The sequence below is a fragment of the Hypanus sabinus genome, unplaced genomic scaffold (genome assembly GCF_030144855.1).
Source record: "Hypanus sabinus isolate sHypSab1 unplaced genomic scaffold, sHypSab1.hap1 scaffold_176, whole genome shotgun sequence".
Taxonomy (NCBI): Eukaryota; Metazoa; Chordata; class Chondrichthyes; order Myliobatiformes; family Dasyatidae; genus Hypanus; species Hypanus sabinus.
In genome coordinates, this window is record NW_026779845.1 from 66,128 (window position 1) to 86,799 (window position 20,672).

General features: G+C 42.4%; 1 pseudogene; it reads left to right on the forward strand.

Annotated features, from left to right (window-relative positions):
* Positions 1–6,372: 6,372 nt before the first annotated feature.
* Positions 6,373–20,672, forward strand: part of LOC132387360 (zinc finger protein 850-like) — a 28,588-nt pseudogene continuing 14,288 nt past the window's right edge.

The window sequence follows — 20,672 nt, forward strand, 5'->3', positions numbered from 1 at the left end:
CGCATAGCCACTTATTTTCCTAAGCTCCGTGTACCTACCTAAGAGACTCTTAAAATACTCTATTGTATTCGCTTCTGCCACCATCGCTGGCAATGCATTCCACACAAACACACCACTCTTTGCTTTAAAACCTTAGCTCTGACATCTCCTCTGTACCTACTTCCAAGCAGCTTAAACCTATTCCCCCTCGTGTTAGCCGTTTCTGCCCTGGGAAAAAGCCTCTGGCTATCCACACGACCAATGCCTCTCATCATCTTAGACACCTGCATGAATTTCCTGCATGATTTTCTCCGGGATGAACAAGACGATGAGCTCACTGTGGTTGTGACGTTGTTCAGGGCTCTGGACGAAGTTGGTTAAACTCCTTCTCCGCTCTTTTCAATGTTTTGTGTCATTTTCACCTATTTTAAAGGACTGTGCCTCAGACAGCTGGGTTGTTGCAATTTTTACGTACCAGCAGCAATAGATCACTAACGGAGTCAGGTTTCGATGTTAAAACCACTCTCTTCATTAGTATCTACTCCAAATCTAAAAGATTGAACGAAATAAACAGCAATTAACGGTGTTGTACGTATTCCAAACTATCAAACTTGGGAAACAATGCTTAAAGTCTTAAGATGGTAAAGTGGGAAAGTTCAGTAATCTACGGAACAAGTGAGTGAGAGGAGAGATTTGTAAATCCACACGAAGATGTAGAGAGAAGGCAACTACGAAGAATTCCACACACATTCCACGCTGGGTGAACGGAATAACAGTCGCCGAAGATCTTATCCGTCGATTAGTTCCGAAATACACTTAGAAATATCACCAGGTGACAGTCACAAGAATATCGTCTTCGGGTGGTTACCACAAAACACCCCGATTCCGGGTAAGGGAAATCCACACATATGGATGATACGAAGTGACAGTCACACATCCGTTGTGCACTGCGTGCCGATGATCAACCCAATCTTTTGGGCATAGCAGTGACAAGCTGAAGTCTCTCTCACTCTTCCTCTCTTCCTCTCCCTCTATCTCTCTCTCCCCCCTCCCTCTCCTCCCCCCTCTGTCTCTCTGTCTCTGCTGCAGCGCCTGTGTGACGTCACAGACCCGCCTCACTCAGGCACTCAAAGCGACACTCACAGTAAACGAATCTGCGGTCTCGTAACACAATGCACCTCTAAAGTCTGACAGCAGACTAGCGAGTGAATCTTCGATGGAGCAGAGTCAGAAACCAAAGAGTTGCCAGCCTGAGTCAGGCTTTGGGGCTCCAGACAGAGATGGGGTCTGGAGTTTACGAGGAGGAGGAGGAATCAGACCAGTAGGATATGGCTACAAAGAGAAGATCAGAAAAATTTGGAAACTGGTTGACCGAAAAAAAAGATGGTTAGTTTCTGCAAAATACTAGTGGGAATCAAAAGATCAGGCAGCAATTGTGGAAAGGAATAAATAAACAACTTTTAGACCGAGCCTCTTCAGCATGCCTAGACTGTGGACTCCACTGCTTAGTTACTACCTGAACTGCAGAGCTCCCCCAGCATTTTGTGTGTGTGCGTCTCTGTATGTCCAGCCACTGCAGAATCTCTTGTGTTTTATATCCACATTTTACTTTGGCATTAAATACACGTTGATATTGAGTATATTGTTCATATGAGCCGCTTCCTGCGTTAAAAAAGCTGCAGACTTTTTCTATATACCCGAAAAAAAATGAGATATGGACATTGAACTGGTACTTCAAGAACTGTTTAATGGCACCGGTATTACCCAAAAGGCCCTGCGCGAATAAATCTTATCAGGCGCTGAAGCACTGATGAACTGCGCAAGCGTCAGGCTGATGACATCCCTGAGTATCACGCATGCGCGCAGCACACGAGGCCTTGAAAATGTCGATTGCAGGTAAGAGCGATTCTCCGTGTTTTTATCTTAAACACCGACTTCGGGATAATTCCTCTGAATTTCGGACACCGTGACCAGCAACCCCGGGACAGTCCTGCCCTCTTCCCTCTCTCTCAGCCCCACGATCCGTACACGGACCCCGGGGAGCTTCCGGCTGATGAGGGAATGGGAACCGATGGATCTCTCAGACAGAGCTGAGCTCCAGCTATCTAAATGCAAGGATTAGGAACTCGGAGAAAGGGAACAAAATCTTTTACATCACCCATCTGTGGACACTCTCTGGAGGTCCAAGATCCGTAAGCTCCACGACCGCTGGACTAAGTGTGTAAATGTAGGAGTGGACTATGTTGAAAAATAGATGTGCTAGATTTTCTAAAATTGACCTTCTACCTTAGGCCACAAACTTATCTGTCATTCCTTATTTATTTATTTATTTATCTATCTATCTATTTATTTATATATATATATATATATATATGGAAAAGCAGTATAACATTAGATGATCATCACCATAAGATGAAAGTTGAAACCTTAGCCTTTGTTTTAAATTAGTACTTAGTCTTTCCTGTGATTAGAAAATCGGAATCTTGGTTAAATTACTGGACATAAAGTATGGTGAGGTACATTGCTAGCATTGTAGATTAGCAAAGATTCTACTTTGGATTGGACTTCCAGAGCACAGTTACTGGATATCCACAGGACAGTACTGTCAAAGACTAAGATGGTACTTTCAAATAGCATTGGAAAGGAAATGAGCGGGAATTTTTGCAGTGATACAGGGCAAGAGAAGGATTGGAATTGAGAGGATAGTTCTGATTGATGATCTCCATTCATGCCAACAATAATTTTATAATAATTATTCTGTGATTCTGTGTGAAGCTTTCCCTGGTCATTTGCCACCTCTTCTTGTGATTCTGCTCCTAAATGTGAAAACTTGGAGAAGTGAGTTTAAAATTATGCCATTGAACTGGTTGTAAGAATGGATCACACCTATTGGTCCTCATTTGCTTTATTCAGAGCCTTGTCAATAGCATAAATAACTGAATAAACATTTCATTAGAACGGGGTGGATTAAACTGAATATATAGGATCTTTAAATTATACCCCTTCCCACTTATTATTTTCACTGGAAAAGAGATGTTGAAATTCTAAGTAATCATGACTAAAGTGTAATATGGTTTTAGAAAAAAAGCTCAAGGTCAAATAAGCGTGAAACATCTGTCGAGCATTTTATAGGAAGGGACATTAAAGACATTCATCATTCATGCTGATTTTTCCTCCCAGCACTGCCGCAAATACACAAACCACCCCACTTCCCTTCAGATCTACTCCATGCTGTGCCTCATGAAACAGCCAAGATTAGCAGTTCACCATCTGTGGGAAAAATTGAGTACAAATACCTAATAAGATTGGGATGTGTACATTTTTCTATACACACGAAAAGAATGAGGTATGGACATTGAACCGGTGCTTGCACAAATGTTTAATGGCACCGTGATTACCCATAGGGCCATTCATTAAGAATTTCGCCGGCGCTGAAGCGCCGATGAAATGCGCAGGCGTCAGGCTGAGGAAGTCCCTGAGTTTCAGGCATGCACGCAGTACACAGAAGGCTTTGAAAATGTCGGATGCAGGTAAGAGTGATTCTCCGTGTTTTTATCTTAAACACAGACTTCGGGATAATTCCTTTGAATTTCGGACACCGTGGCCAGCAATCCCGGCACAGTCCTGCTCTCTTCCCTCTCTCTCAGCCCCACGATCCGTACACGGGCCCCGGGGAGCTCCCGGCTGATGAGGGAATGGGAACCGATGGATCTCTCAGACAGAGCTGAGCTCCAGCTATCTAAATGCAAGGATTAGGAACTCGGAGAAAGGGAACAAAATCTTTTACATCACCCATCTGTGGACACTTTCTGGAGGTCCAAGATCCGTATGTTACACGACCGCTGGACTAAGTGTGTAAATGTAGGAGTGGACTATGTTGAAAAATAGATGTGCTGGGTTTTCTAAAATTGTCTCCTTCTACCTTAGGCCACAAACTTATCTATCACCCCTTTTATTTATATATAGCAGTATAACATTAGATGATCATCACCATAAGATGAAAGTTTAAATCTTAGCCTTTGTTTTAAATTAGTACTTAGTCTTTCCTGTGATTAGAAAATAGGGATAAAGTATGGTGAGGTACATTGCTAGCATTGTAGATTAGCAAAGATTCTACTTTGGATTGGACTTCCAGAGCACAGTTACTGGATATCCACAGGACAGTACTGTCGAAGACTAAGACAGTACTTTCAAATAGAATTGGAAAGGAAATGAGAGTGAATTTTTGCAGTGATGCAGGGCAAGAGAAAAGGATTGTTGTTGAAAGGATAGTTCTGGTTGATGATCTCCTTTCATGCCAACAATAATTTTATAATAATTATTCTGTGATTCTGTGTGAAGCTTTCCCTGGTCATTTGCCAGCTCTTCTTGTGATTCTGCTCCTAAATGTGAAAACTTGGGGAAGTGAGTTTAAAATTATGCCATTGAACTGGTTGTAAGAATGGACCACACCTATTGGTCCTCATTTGCTTTATTCAGAGCCTTGTCAATAGCATAAATAACTGAATAAACATTTCATTAGAACGGGGTGGATTAAACTGAATATATAGGATCTTTAAATTATACCCCTTCCCACTTATTATTTTCACTGGAAGAGAGATGTTGAAATTCTAAGTAATCCTGACTAAAGTGTAATATGGTTTTAAAAAAAAGCTCAAGGTCAAATAAGTGTGAACCATCTGTCGAGCATTTTATAGGAAGGGACATTAAAGACATTCATCATTCATGCTGATTTTTCCTCCCAGCACTGCTGCAAATACACAAACCACTCCAGCTCCCTTCAGATCTACTCCATGCTGTGCCTCATGAACCAGCCAAGATTAGCAGTTCACCATCTGTGGGAAAAATTGAGTACAAATACCTAATAAGGTTGGGATGTGTACATTTGTCTCCCAATTTATGATGTAGGAGCATTGATATTATGCTGCTTTGTGCGTAAAATATACAATCCTCTTTGTTCAATTCTTTATTAGCTAGTGAACTTACAAGTTTGCTTCATGGAGTTAAGCAATTTAATTTTAAACAACAGCATGAATTGATAAATGTTACCAATTTTAAATAGCAAAAAGTTTATAGTATTTTTTTCCTGGGAAAAAATAGAAGGGGGAAAAAGAAGACTTTTGGTCTGAAGTTTGAATAGTGTTATGATGTGACTGCATTTTTCGAAAGAAAAGAACAAAAATTGTAGTTATCCAAATGCAGAAAGGTTAATCCTACATTAAATGTGAATTACGATTAAGAGATCCAAGATAATGTTAATTTAATAAAATAATTTAAATCCAATTATTGCTTTAAATCTACACTATACGTTCAAGAATGCATTTTAGGTGGCTCAACACCTCAAGCAGGTCAGTCAGGTATCTCTGCTCCCTTTAAACTTGCACGTTTCTGTTTCCGAGATGCCTTTGAAACTTACTTTGACCTTATTTTCTGAGCTTCTTTTAAACTTGCAGGTTATGTGGAACATATCATTCTATAATGTGATGTCTAAAAACAGTGATTTGGAAGTGAGGTATGATGTTTAATATGAGAACATCTAATAATACAGAAAATCTGCTGGTCCGACACCCAAGACCCAACCATGGCAGGTTCACTAAGTTTTACTGTGGTTCGTCACATGTTTGGAGGGCTGTCGCCTGAAAGTAATGATCATTAATCACCACCAATGTTACATAGTTCACACTAAAAATAAAAGCACAAGGGAGAAATCGGCCTCTGCCGCACCTTTTTTTCAGAGTGCTCAGTGGTTCATTTGAAATCAGGTCCAGAATTTTCCTGCACTTCTGATGGGAAATCTGTTGGATGTGTTTCTGACAGACATAAACCCAAAAAATGTAATGAGTCAATGCACCAAGTGGATTGATCGCCAGCACTTTTGAACAGTGTGTTTCAGCCTATTCTGTTTCAATCTTTATGAAATGTGAAATAATATGAAAGGTCTAGAACAAAGGTGGGCAAACTTTTTGACTTGTGGGCCACAAAGGGTTCTAAAATTTGACAGGGGGGCCAGACCAGGAGCAGATGGACGGAGTGTTTTGGTAATACACCTCATAAGAGAAAATAAAATATCATGGGATATGTAGAAAACATGTGCTTTAATTTCAATTGAAAATGAACAAATGCATTACAACAAAATATCTGTCTTTGAAGTCCCATGGTATTTGGTTATTTATTGAAATGACTTTTAAAACACTGAAAATTAAATGAATAAAATACAGCTTTTTTAAATAGTAACAGTTATTATTTTAAAGCTCTGAAAATTCTGTATCCTTCAAGGTATTATCATCATCACTCTCCTCCTGACTGTCTTTATTTCAAAACCGGTAGGAGATGCAGGTCTACTTGTCCTACTCCTTCTTATTCAATTGTCCACTGTGCCAAAACTCAACAACGACCAGCACAAAGACAGAACAATGCCAGCGTGCCAGTATGCGGAGCGCGTTATTGATCTGGAGTGCATTTTTTATTTTGAGAACGTACGTGCACCTGCGTACTACTCGTGTCCATCACTTAACAGGAATGACATGTAACATGTAAGGCTTATTGAAAAAAATATTTTCAAATGCATTTTTTACATAACACAACGAAGAAACTTATTTTTAATTTCAGTGGGAACAGTGTTGTTGGTCTCCCTTTTTAGTTAGCGCATCAAAGTCTGGATTTAGTTTTGTTGTGGCGATTCTCAGGATGGATCTGAGGTGTTGGTCAGTTAACTTGGATCTGTGGCTGGCTTTGTTGATGTTCATGACGCTGAACGCCTGTTCACACAAATAGGTCGAGCCGAACAAAGAGTAAAGCGCAAATGTGGAGTAATACGCTGCACCTCAACAAAGGTCAATGTATATAGAGTGCGTCATCTATTGGGAAAACACCAGAATTGCGGGGAAAAGACATTAACAAGGTTTATTAATATAATTTCGTCAAGTTCTGCGGGCCGGATTAAAAAGCTTAACGGGCCGCATATGGCCCGCGGGCCGTAGTTTGCCCATGCCTGGTCTAGAACTTGATAGAGGGCTAAAAGATTACGAGAGGCATAGACAGGGTGGATAGTCAGTACCCGTTTCCCAGGGCACCAACAGCAAACACCAGAGGGCATATGTATAAAATTAAGGGAGGGAAGTTTAGGGGAGACATCAGGGGTAAGTTTTTTTTTCACAGAGGGTTGTGAGTGACTGGAATGACTTGCCAGGGATGGTGGTGGAGGCTAAAACATTAGGGGTATTTAACATCCTCTTGGACAGGCACATGGATGAAAGAAAAATGGAGGGTTACGGGGTAGTGTGGGTTTAGTTCTTTTTTTTAAGGTTTATATGGGTTGGCACAACATGGAGGGCTGAAGGGCTTGTACTGTGCTGTAGTGTTCTATTCTATGGCTCTAAAATCTTTTACTTCACCAGTTGAGAAAATCATCTTTGTTCTACCTCCAATCACAAAGAGGAAATCTGCAGATGCTGCAAATCCAAGCTACACACACAAATTGCTGGAGGAATTCAGCATTAGTACTCTTTTCCATAGATACTGCCTGGCCTGCTGAGTTCCTCCAGCATTTTGTGTGTGTTGCTTGTTCTACCTCCTCTCGGTCTGCAATTTTCTACCAGTGAGAACATGCTTCCACCAATTCTGTCTGGCTACATAATGATATCAAACACCTTTGCCCTGGCCAACGAGTAGCTTTCACATCACAAATGTGCCAGACTCCAGGGAGACAGACTACTGCCTTCCTTTGCATTACCATCACTGAGTTCACCTCTGTCAATCACCTGGGTGAGACTTCAGGGGAAATATTTATGTACAATACTGTGTGTATTGTGGTGATGCAAGAGTTGCTGGAGAATTTTCAAGTGGGAAGAAGTGGAGTGATATTTGGAAATCTGAAACTGAAAGCATCATTTAGCAAGAAAATCACAAATAGGTGGTTTGCAAAAGCAGCGGCGAGTAAATCCTTCATTAACCTGTTACTTAGGTTGTGTGAGAGTGCAGATGAACTCAATCAAGACTCAACCAGAGGAGATTAAAGTTCTTACTGACAGTGACTTGCTCGCTGTTGAAATGAATACCTCTCTATATAAAATTCAGTTTGCACATGTTGTTGTCACTGGGTAAAAATTGTACAGTACAAGGTTTTGCACACACTGGTCATTACAAATTAGAGGGGATATTGGTGGGAAGGCGGGGAGACCTCCAGTGTCCCTGACGCCCTCACGTATATCCAGCTGCACTTTAAGGAGTTAGAGCTGGAACTGGATGAATTCCGCATCATCCAAGCGTCAGAGGGTGTGATAGGTATGACGTGCAGAGAGGTGAGTTGTACCCAGGGTGCAGGACACAGGAAACTGGGTGAGAGTCAGGAAGGGGAATGAGGTTAAATAGCCATCGCCGAGAACTCTTGTTGCTATCCCACACAACAACAGGTGGACACTTTAGAAACTGTTGGGGGGAATTACCTGGCAGAGGAAAGTCAAAGGGGTGATAGGGGATTTGTTAGTTAGTGGAACAGAACTAGAAAGGGATGAGTATCCTAGTGGCAAGGCTTGCTGGTGCTCCCCTGTGGGGTGGGTGGTTAAACTAAAGTTGCAGGGAGGATTGGAGTCAGAATGACAGAACAGATAGTGGAGAGGTTGAATTGAATCGAATTGACTTTATTACTTACATTCTTCATACATGAGTTGTAGAAATCTTTATGTTATGTCTCTGTCTAAATGTGCAATGTTAAATTTTTTAATAGTTTATAATAAATAGTATGTACAACAGGACAGTCAGGATAAATAAAAGTACAAATGTATCAGCATGAATTAATCAATCAGAGGGCCTGGTGGAAGAAGCTGTCCCTAGGCCTGTTGGTCCGGGCTTTCTGGCTGTGGTACCGTTGCCCAGATGGTAGCAGCTGGAACAGTTTGTGGTTGGGGTGACTCTGGTCCCCAATGATCCTTTTTACACAGTGGCCCTTTTTACACACCTGTTTTTGTCAATGTCCTAAATAGTGAGAAGTTCACATCTACATATGCGCTGGGCTGTCCGCACCACTCTCTGCAGAGTCCTGCAACTGAGTGAAGTACAGCACCCATACCAGGCAGTGATGCAGCCAGTCAGGATGCTCTCAATTGTGTCCCTGTGGAAAGTTGTTAGTATTTGGGGCCCCGTCCCACACTTCCTGAACCGCCTGCGGTGAAAGTGGTGCTGTTGTGCCTTTTTCACCACACAGCCAGTATGTACAGACCAGGTGAGATCCTCGGTGTTGTGTGTGCCAGGGAACTTAAAGCTGTTCACCCTCTCAACCCCAGATCCTGGGTCAGCCTGTCTCCATTTCTCCTGTAGTCTACAGCCAGCTCCTTTGTTTCAGTGACATTGAGGGCCAGGTTCTTTTTTTGACACCAAACAGATGTCATTCAGACCTCAGGACATGAAATTATGATATTGTAGCCATTACTTGGACTTGCTTGCGCCCAACAGTCTGAGGGATTTCAAGGAACAAATCTGTAGAGAGATTGCGGACTATGCCAAGAAACAAAGGTTGATAAAGTGAGTGATTTTAACTTTCCATTTATTGACTGGAATCCTAGGCTGTAAAAAGACTAGATCGGGTCGAGCTTATCAAATCTACCTTAATCAGTATGTAAAATTCCCGATGTAGAAGTGTGCAATAAGCTATTGGGAAGTGATCTAGGGCGAGTGACAGAAATTAGTGTATGGGAACACTTTGTATCTACTGATTATGAGATTCCAAGTAAATACAGAAAAGCAGAGGCCTGGACCTCTCTTGAGATTCTAAATTGGAGAAAGGCCAATTTTTATGATATTTGCAAGGATTTAACAAGTGTGGATTGGGACAGGATGTTTTTTTAGCAAAGGAGAACTTGGTAAGTGGGAGTTCTTCAGAAGTGAAATTTTAAGGGTGTAGAGTTTGTATGTGTCTGACAAAATAAAAGTTGAATGGTAACTAGTGCAGGGAATCTTGGTTTTCAAGAGATATTGAGGCCCTGGATATCTCATTCCTCTAAATGCCGCGGACTGTTGGGTGCAACCAAAACTCATTAATGACAACCATTTCATAATTCCACTCCTGAACTCATCTGACTTTCCTTTAGTTGTCTTCTGTTGGATTCTAAAAGCTTCCTAATGGTCTTTTGCTCTTTTGTTTGCTCTCTCCTCTGCTTTTATGTTGGTTTTGGATTCTCATTTAACCCACGTTGTGCCCTGCTGCCATTCCAATGCTTCCACGTCTTTGGGATGTATCGATTACTCAGCTCTCGAATTGCTCCCAGAAACTCCAGCCATTGCTGCTCCATTGTCACTCCAACCTTTTCTCTTCCAAACAAGTTTGGCCAGCTTCTCTGTCGCAGAAACATGGAGAAGTTCAGTGGAGAAACAGGCTATTTGGCCCATTTAGTCAATGCCACAAAAACATTTAAGCTACCTGCAACTACCTGCACTGGGATCATCACCCTCCATACCCCTACCATCCAGGTACCTGTCAAACTTCTCTTAATGGTGAAATCGAGCTCATATTCACCACTAGTGCTGACATCTCATTCTGCACTCTCACGACCATTTCAGCAAAGAACTTTTCCAAATGTTCCCATTAAATTTTCACCTTCCCCACTTACCCATGACCTCTGGTTGTCGTCCCACCCAACCTCAGTGGAAAAAGCTGCTTGCATTTACCCTATCTATACCCTCATAATTTTGCTTACTTCTAACAAATCCTCAGAGCAATGTATAATTTCCTTGCTAATGTCTAGAGCCTTTTTTAGGTGTATAAGATGATGAGGGGCATTGAGTGTGTGGATAGCCAGAGGATTTTTCCCCAGCATTAAGATGGCTAACAGGAGGGGGCATAGTTTTAAGGTGCTTGGAAATATATGCGGAGGGGATGTCAGGGGTAGGTTTTTTACACAGAGAGTGTTGGATGTGTCAAATGCACTGCCAGCAGTGGTTGTCGAGGCGGATACAACAGGGACTTTTAACACTCTCTTAGATAGTTACATGGAGCTCAGAAAAATAGAGTACTATGTGCTAGGGAAACTCCCGGCAGCTTCTAGAGTAAGTTACATAGTCGGCACAGCACTGTGGGCCAAAGGGTCTGTAATGTGCTATAGATTTCTATGATTCTATGAAATTCAAGGGAAATCTCCAAACCCACGGTGTGGTGACTAGTAGTGAATAGTGGGAAAGTTACTGGAACGTATGTGCAAGAACCGGAAATATAAGTATTTGGATAGATGTGGACTGATTAAGGATAGACAGCATGGCTTTGTGCATGGTAGGTCATGTCTAACCAGTCTTACAGAGTCTCTTGAGGAAGTTATCAGGAAAGTGGTTGAAAACAAGGCAGTGGATGTTGTCTACATGGACGTTAGCAAGGCACTTGACACAGTCTCATATGGGAGGTTGGTCAAGAAGGTTCAGTCACTCAGCATTCTAGATGAGACAGTAAATTGGATGAGACACTGTCTTTGGCAGAAGCCAGAGTGTGATAGCAGATGGTTGCCTCTCTGACTGGAGGCCTGTGACTAGTGGTTGCCACAGGGATCAGTGCTAGATCTGTTGTGGTTTGTCATCTATATCAGTAATCTGGATGATAGTGTGGTTAACTGGATTAGCAGATTTATGACCACCAAGACTGGTGGTGTAGTGGACAGCGAGGAAGACTATCATGGCTTGCAGTGCAATCTGGACCCCCTGGGAAAATGGTTTGAGAAATGGAAAATGGAATTTAATTCAGACCAGTGTGAGCTGTTGCACTTTGGTTTGACCTACCAAGGGAGGTCTTTCACAGTGACTGGTCGGGCACGGAGGAGTGTTGTAGAAGAAAGGGACCTGGGAATACAAGTCCTTAATTCACTGAAAGTGGTATCACAGTTAGATAGTGACGGAAAGAAAGATTTTAGCCCATTGGCTTTCGTGAACCAAATCCTGACAATAGATGGATATTATGTTGACTTGTAAAAGAGGCCTAATTTGGAGTATTGTGTGATGTTTTGGTCACCTACTGACAGGAAAGATTTAAAAGAGATTCAAAGATTTCAGAGAAAATTCACAAGGCTGTTGTCAAGTTTGGAGGACTTGGGTTATAAGGAAAGATTGAACAGGTCAGGACTTTATTCTTTGGAATGTAGAAGATTGAGGTGAAATTTGATTGTGGTAGAGGGGCATAGATAGTGTAAATGCAAGCTGGCTTTCTCCACTGAGATTGGGTAGGACTTCAACCAGTGGCCAGGGGTTAAGGGTGAAAGGTGAAATGTTAAGGGGAACATGAGGGGAAACTTCTGCAGACAGATGGTCATCTAGGTTTGGAATGAGCAGCCAGCACAAGTGGTGCACGCGAGCTCGATTTCAACATTTAGGAAGTTCGTGTAGGTACCTGGATTGTAGGAGTGTGGGAGGGGCAATTTAAATAGTTCAGCACAAGACTAGATGGCCCAAAGGACCTGTTTCTGTGTTGTACTTTTCTACAAGAACTTGAAATATTACAAAAATTCACTCTAACCCCTTTTACCAGCTGTGCGGACCAACCAGTCATCTCAGCAGGAATTTTTTTATATGGTGTTAAAGCTGTAGCACTTTAAGTTAATAATACATAAAAGAATTCCCAGATGCACATCCACAAAGACAATTTACGTGAGACTGTTTCAGTTACTGTGGGGCCAGGCACCCATGCAGCTCAGCAGGAACAGGGAATAATACCAATGGAGAGAGTCAAACTGAGCCAGGTCACAGATTGGAGACGGCAGAAATGTCCCATTCTTATAGAGACAGGAAGAGCTTCAGGGAATTGATGGTCATTCCAGATACCAGCACTCTGCCCAGTCAGAAGATGATTTCTCTGTCCAACTTGGGTTGAACCTCACTGTAACCGTGTGATACCAAGTCAAACCATGGCATCTCAAGTAATCTCATCTGAAATGTTGTCCTAAACCCATTGATGGATTTTGTAAATCTTTTCATAGGTTAAAAACGAGAAGGAATTTGTCGCCGGGGATCTCAAACAGAAAACGCCAGTTTTGCTGTCTCTGTCTGGATATTTAAGAAGTGGAGCGAGGGATTCAATCGACTATCCTTCCTGCTCAGACTGTGGAGAGGGATTCAATTGATCATTTGACCAAATAGCAAGCCAGTCATCTTACACAGGAGAAAGGCTGTTCACCCGCTCAGACAGTGGGAATAGATTCACTCAGTTATCACAATTGAAGGTACATCAGCAAGTTCACACTGGGCAAGGCCATTCATCTGTTCTGTGTGTGAGAAAGGATTCAGTTGGACCTGTGGACACACCAGTCAGTTCACACCACACCTGGTAGAGGCTGGTGATCTGCTGAATTTCTGGGAAAGGATTCACTCAGTCATTTGACCTTATGGCTCACCAGCGAGTTCACACTGGGGAGAAGCCATTCACCTGTTCAGTCTGTGGGAAGGGATTCACTCAGTCATCCAACCTACGGAGTCCCCAGCGAGTTCACACTGGGGAGAGGCCGTTCACCTGTTCAGAATGTGAGAAGAGATTCACTCAGTCATCCAACCTACGGAGTCCCCAGCGAGTTCACACTGGAGAGAGGCACTTCACCTGCTCAGTCTGTGGGAAGAGATTCACTCGGTCATCCAACCTACTGGTACATCAGCGAGTTCACACTGGGGAGAAGCCATTCACCTGCTCAGAATGTGGGAAAGGATTCAGTGCTTTATCCAGCCAACTGAGACATCAGCGAGTTCACACTGGGGAGAAGCCATTCACATGCTCAGAATGTGGGAAAGGATTCAGTGAGTTATCCACCCTACAGAGACATCAGCGAATTCACACTGGGGTGAAGCCGTTCACCTGTTCAGAATGTGGGAAGGGATTCACTCAGTCATCCAACCTACGGAGTCATCAGCGAGTTCACACTGGAGAGAGGCCATTCACCTGCTCAGAATGTGGGAAGAGATTCACTGAGTTATCCACCCTACAGAGTCACCAGCGAGCTCACACTGGGGAGAAGCCGTTCATCTGCTCAGAATGCGGGAAGGGATTCACTCAATCATCCCAACTACAGAGACACCAGCGAGCTCACACTGGGGAGAAGCCATTCACCTGCTCAGAATGTGGGAAGGGATTCACTCAGTCATCCTACCTACTGAGACATGAGAGAGCTCACACCGGTGAAAAGCCGTTCAATTGCACAGAATGTGGGAAACGGTTCACTCTGTCATCCAACCTTCTGAAACACCAGCGAGTTCACACTGGGGAGAAGCCGTTCCTCTGCTCAAAATGTGGGAAGAGATTCACTCGCTCATCCGACCTGCAGAATCATCAGCGAGTTCACACTGGAGAGAAGCCATTCCCCTGCTCAGAATGTGGGAAGAGATTCAGTCACTCATCCACCCTACTGGTACATCAGCGAGTTCACACTGGGGAGAAGCCGTTCATCTGCTTAGTCTGTGGGAAGAGATTCACTGAGTCATCCAGATTGCTGGAACATCAGCGAGCTCACACTGGAGAGAGGCCATTCACCTGCTCAAAATGTGGGAAGAGATTCACTCGCTCTTCCACACTACAGAGACATCAGCGAGTTCACACTGGAGAGGAGCCATTTACCTGCTGAGAATGTGGGAAAGGATTCACTCAGTCATCCCAACTACTGGCACACCAGTCAGTTGTTATGAATCCCTAGGTTTTGTTTGCTGTGGACTGTCATTTTAAGAGAGAGAGATTAGGAAGGTGAATCAGTTTGACTTGCAGCTTGTTTACATCACTCACAGCTTGTTTAGTTTTAACTGAGGACACAGACACTCAGAGTCAGACGGAGATGAAGGAGGAAAAATGGAAAGATCGATACAAGGGAAATAGGTGCCAAGGGTCACTGTTTGGAATTTTCCTATGCCCACAAGTGTGGGTTAATTATCGATTCATCATACATCGAATGTGTGGTTGTCACCTCGTTTGATCCATAGGAGTGGATCTGATTTGGGGTATCCTGTGAAGACCACTGATGTGTTACCCCTTGCCTGGGTGTGGTGTGGTAATTCACTTGAAGACAATATGCCTTGTGACAAGTCACTTTGGGTGATAATTAGTATGTGGATTTGGAAGGATGACAGATAAAATCTACAGTGACTGTTCTCTTGTTTTACCACCATGGAACCTGCGGAATTCGACATAATTGCCTTCTATCGACATTTACCCTGGATTACAAATATCTCTCTCATCAGTTATTCCGTGGTTGAACTGAACTTTCATAATTTACCATCTGAAGACTCCAAGCCTTGTTTCCCCCTAGCTCAATAGTTTTGGATTTATATTTACACACATATATACACATAACACTGTTAACTTTTGTTTATCTTGCTTAAGTTACTATATTATAAGTAGATTCTAATAAAGATAGTTTTAAGATCAAAAACAGACTCCTGGTGTAGTCTCCACGAGGAAATCTGCAGATGCTGGAAATTCAAACACATACAAAATGCTGGTGGAACACAGCAGGCCAGGCAGCATCTATAAGGAGAAGCACTGTCAACGTTTCAGGCCGCGAACCTTCGTCAGGCAGTCTCAGGCAGTCCTGATGAATGGTCTCGGCCTGAAACGTCGACTGTGCTTCTCCTTATAGATGCTGCCTGGCCTGCTGTGTTCCACCAGTATTTTATGTGTGTTGTTCCAGGTGTAGTCTATTGGTGCTGATTCGTTTCTAAAGCTTTACGATTCATAACAAAATTGGGGCCTGCATCTGGGATATGAACAGCTATGAGGGCGTAGTCATTAATTATCGATTTCATTGGGGAAGTCCCTTCTGATTTATTTGTGTGTGGAAAATCAGCAGCGGATGCTGATTATTGTTTGGAAGCGGGAACCTCTGAGGCATTAGAGGATGCCAGACGGATTGAGTTGTTGAGTCTTGCTAGAAGGTTAAAACTTGCTATGTTGAAATTGACAATGAGGAGGGCACAGATGCAGAGGGTGACAGCTGAACATTATGTATCTGAGGGTGTGTTTAAAGTGGAGGACTTGGAGGTGTTTCCTGAAAGTAAACCTCGTGAACTTGAGCTCCAGTACGAGTCAGAAAAATTAAAGATGGAGGCTGCAGAAAGGCAGAGGCAGTTTGAGGCTATAGAGGCAGAAAAACAGAGAGGAGGCAGAAAAACAGGGAGGAAGCAGAAAGACAGAGGCTATTCGAGCTGGAAAAGATACAGTGGTTTCAGCAAAGGGGTCTAGCGTTAGACTCTGGTGATAAGTTTGAGGCTAGTCAGGAAATTAAATTGGTACCTCCATTTGATGAGAAAGAGGTTGATAAATACTTACAGCATTTTGAGAAGGTTGCTTAGAATTTAAAGTGGCCAAAAGAGGGTTGGTTCTCTTACAAAGGGGGAGGCTTAGCAAGCCTATTCTGCTTTGACAGTTGATGAAGCAGCTGATTGTGACATAGTGAAACAGGCTGTGCTCAAAGCTTACGAGTTGGTCCCAGAATCATACAGGCAAAAGTTTTGAAATTTGTGGAAATCTGTGAACCGGACATATGTAATTTGCTTATGAGAAGTCTGTGTGTTTTGATCGCTGGTGCACATATATGATGATGATGATAAGTATATGATGATTTTAATAGCTTGAAAGAGTTAGTTTTAATTGAAGAATTCAAAAGGTGTGCTCCTGACGACATAAAGACCTCTTTAGATGAAAAGGATACTGCCAATTTGCAGGAGTCTGATAGAATAGCAGATGAGTTTGCTTTTACTCATAAGGTTAAGATTATCCCAAATAAGAGCTTCCAAAAGAGTGCCAGAGATCACCAGGGTAAACCAGAGATTACAGCTGGGACTAGTGACAAGAGTAAGGATGAAGGGAAGCAGTTGAAAGAGAAATATTCTGGTCTTGCTCGTTACTATTGTAAGAAAGCTGGTCATGTGATGGCTAATTGTTCTATCCTGAATAAGAAAAATGAAAAGAAGCCAGTCCCAAATGCCGGTGTTCAGTTTGTTGACGCACCTATAAACCCACAGGGTTCTGAACATTCTGTTGAGGCTCAGTTATGGACTGAGAACTCTGACTGAATTAAGAAGGCTTTTGATCATTTTATGTCAAATGGGTTTGTATTAGTAAAGGAAGGGTCAACCCAACTACCAAAAATTCTTCGAGTTACTGGGGATTCTCAGTCACTTATATTAGACAGCGTTCTAAAGTTTGGTGATGAGACGAACACTGATGAAGTAAATCTTATTAAAGGCTTTGGGGGTAGCATGGTTTCTGTGCCATTGTACAAGGTAAATTTACTGTCAGGGTTGCTTTTGGGACCTGTTAAAATTGGATTATACTCCATTTTACCATTGGAAGATGTTAGTTTGCTGTTAGGGAATGACCTAAAATTGTTCCTGCAGCGCTGTTGACAACTAAGACAACCGCTGACGACCCACAGATGGATTTTAACATTTATCCTTCCTGCGCAGGAACTCAAAGTATGGCTAAAAGTATGCCGACGCAGACGAATCTGTGCAGCATGATTCTGATACCCATGATAGCCAAAATCGGGATTCAGGTTATGATGACTTGTCAGGGAATTTCTGCCTTCATTGTTTCAACAGGATTCAGTCGTAAGTCTGATGAGAAAGATTTATCCCTGTCTAGGAAGGAGTTTATAGCAGAACAGAACCGAGACCCTGAGATTGAAGCTTTAAAAGAAACAGCCCTCTCAGATGATGAGATTAAGAATGTGCCAGTAGGGTATTATCTCATGATGAAGTGTCAATGAGGAAGTGGAGGCCACCTGCTATACCAGCGAGTGAGGAATAGGAAATGGTTCACCAAGTTGTAGTTCCTAAAGTTATATGGCTGAAATTTTAACTTTGGCCCACAGTATGCCATTAGGTCGACATTTTGGAGTGAATAAAACTGTAAACAGTTATGTAATAATTCTACTGGCCTAATTTGAGGAAAGATGTTGTGACCTTTTGCAGAAGCTGTCGCACTTGTCAAGTTGTGGGTAAACCGAATCAGGTCACCCCAGTGGCCCCACTCTGCCCTATAACTGCATTCGGTGAACCCTTTTTAAAATTTATAGTGAGGGGAACCTTGTCCTTGTTAAAGGAACAGTGGATTGATGGGGATGTACATGTTAACTTGTTAGACTCTGTTTAGAAGTTCAAGAATAAACTACACCAAGTCTGTAGTCTAGTGAGACAAAACTTAAAGATCTCTCAAAACAAAATGAAGTGTTGGTTTGATAAGTGGGCTTGAGAAAGAAAATATCAGGTGGGAGATAAGGTGCTTGAAATAGTCTCTCAAATTAATGATCTGAATAATGCTATTAAAACACCCGACCAACGTAAACTAACACAGGTGGTACACATAAATATAATGAAGCCGTATTTTGACAAGCAGGCACCGTCTGTGAGTGTTGTTGTCAAAACATATTGAGAATGAAACAATCGACTCGTCTGAGAATTTTCACAAGCCAAACATGGTCCCAGTTAGGCTAATAAACTCGGTTGTTCCAGAAAACATTGCTAACGAGTTGGCTCATCTGCAGCCAAAGCAACAACAACAGCTGAAGGAAGTAATCCTGATGTTTAAAGATTTATTTCACGATGTTCCCAAGCAAACCACAGTCGCAGTACATGATGTAGATATTGGTCAAGCCAAACCGATTAAACAACACCCATATTGCATGAACGTCGAAAAGTGTAAATTGGCTGAGCAAGGAATTGAATATATGATGAAAATGGTATTATTAGTCCTTTGGCATCAGATTGGAGCTCACCCTGCGTTATTGTGCCTTAACCTGATGGTGGTGTTAGATTTTGCACTGATTATGGGAAGGTAAATGCAGTAACAAAAACAGAATCCTCTCCTATCCCTAGGGAGGATGATTGCATCAATAAGTCTGGAAAAGCTAAATTTCTTACAAAGATTGATCTGTTGAAAGGGTATTGGTGTGATCCATTGACGGACAGAGGTAGAGAAATTTCTGCATTTGTGACACCTTCTGGGTTGTATGAACACAATGTTTTCTCTTTTGGAAGGAAAAATGGTCCAGGATCATTCCAGAGAATGATTGATTCTGTAATTCCAGGGTTAGAACACACAGATGCCTATATTGATGACTTAGCCACAGGGAGTGACACTTGGGAAAAGCATATCTCTGCAGTCGAGAAGCCGTTTAACAGGCTTTCTCAGGACGACCTTACAGTTAGCTAAGAGTGAATTTGGCCATGCCACTGTGACCTGTCTTGGTTATGTTGTTGGTCAAAGCAAGTTGGCTCCTGTTCGGTCAAAAGTCCAGGCAATTTCTCAAGTTCCTATTCTGACTGATAAGAAGGCTCTTAGAAGGTTTCTGGGAATGGATGGATATTATCGTAAGTTCTGTAAGAACTTTGCTGCTATCGCTCTTTCTCTGACCAATCTCCTGAAGAAGCGTGAAAAGTATGTTTGGACCGAACCTTGTCGGGAGGCATTTGATCGATTGAAAGTTATTATTTGAGATTAGGCCAATCAATGTAGTGTTGTCAGCCAATTTCATTAGCAGGTTGGAGCTGTGGGTGGCAACACAGTGTTATGGGTGCACAGAGAGTAAAGGAGAGGGCCAAAGAGACAACACTGTGGGGTATGTGTGCTGAGGGTCAGAGAGACAGGAGATGGAGCCCACTCTTACCACCTGCCGGTGACCTGACAGGAAGTCCAGGATCCAGCTACACAAGGCAGGGTGAAGGCCGATGTCTCTGAGCTTCTTGTCGATACTTCACGCCTTTGTATGGCTACTGCTCTGCCCATGACTGCAAGGAACTGCAGAGAACTTTGGAGAGCAGAGAACATCAGAGAAACAAGCCTCCACTCCATGGACTCTCCGTACACTTCCCCTCCCTCGGAAAAGCAGGGCATGTACACAAAGAACCTCATAACCTGGACATTCTTCCTGCAAACCCGCTCCCCCATCGGGGAAGAGATACAGAAGCCTTAAAGCGAACCACCCGGCTCAAGGACGGCTTCCTGTCTGCAGTTATAAGCCAAATGAATGATAAAATGGACTCGACCTCACAATGTAACTCGACGTGACCCTGCACCATATGTCTATCTGCACTGCACTTTCTCTGCAGCCATAATGTTTGTTACAGTTATTGTTTTATCGTATATCAGCTCGATGTACCGTTGTAATGTATCGATCTGTGTGGATGGTATGTCAGGGAAGATTTTCACTGTCGTTCAGTACATGATGATAATAAACAAATTCCCCATTTTAATTGTGTGCAAATATTAGACAGACTGAGCTTTTGCTCTGGAACCACAGAAGGAAACTGAACTGTTGTCTTTTTGAGGAACGCAAATAAATAGAAAAGGCTTTAATCTCTCATTACGATCTGCGGTAACTGGGATCAGGTGACTGGTGGTGGGTCTCCCATATCAATATCAGAATCAAGTTTAATAGCACCGGCATATGTCATGAAATTCGTTCAGAAGTAGAACCTAATTTTTGACCATAGATTTTAACAATTGTGATTTAATATAAGAATATAACTATCACATTGTTAAATTATATAAATAGTACAAAATGAAAAAAAGATGTAATAAACTATTTTAATTGTGTGGAACTTTTTGACTGACTGGGTTGTTGCTTTGGAAGTAGTGGAGTGAAGCTTGACTGAACTGTACACATTTATGAGAAGCTCAGATAATTATAAAAAGCTAAATTCTCACATAAGTGGGTCAGACACCCAGAAACATCGGCAGCACTTCAGCA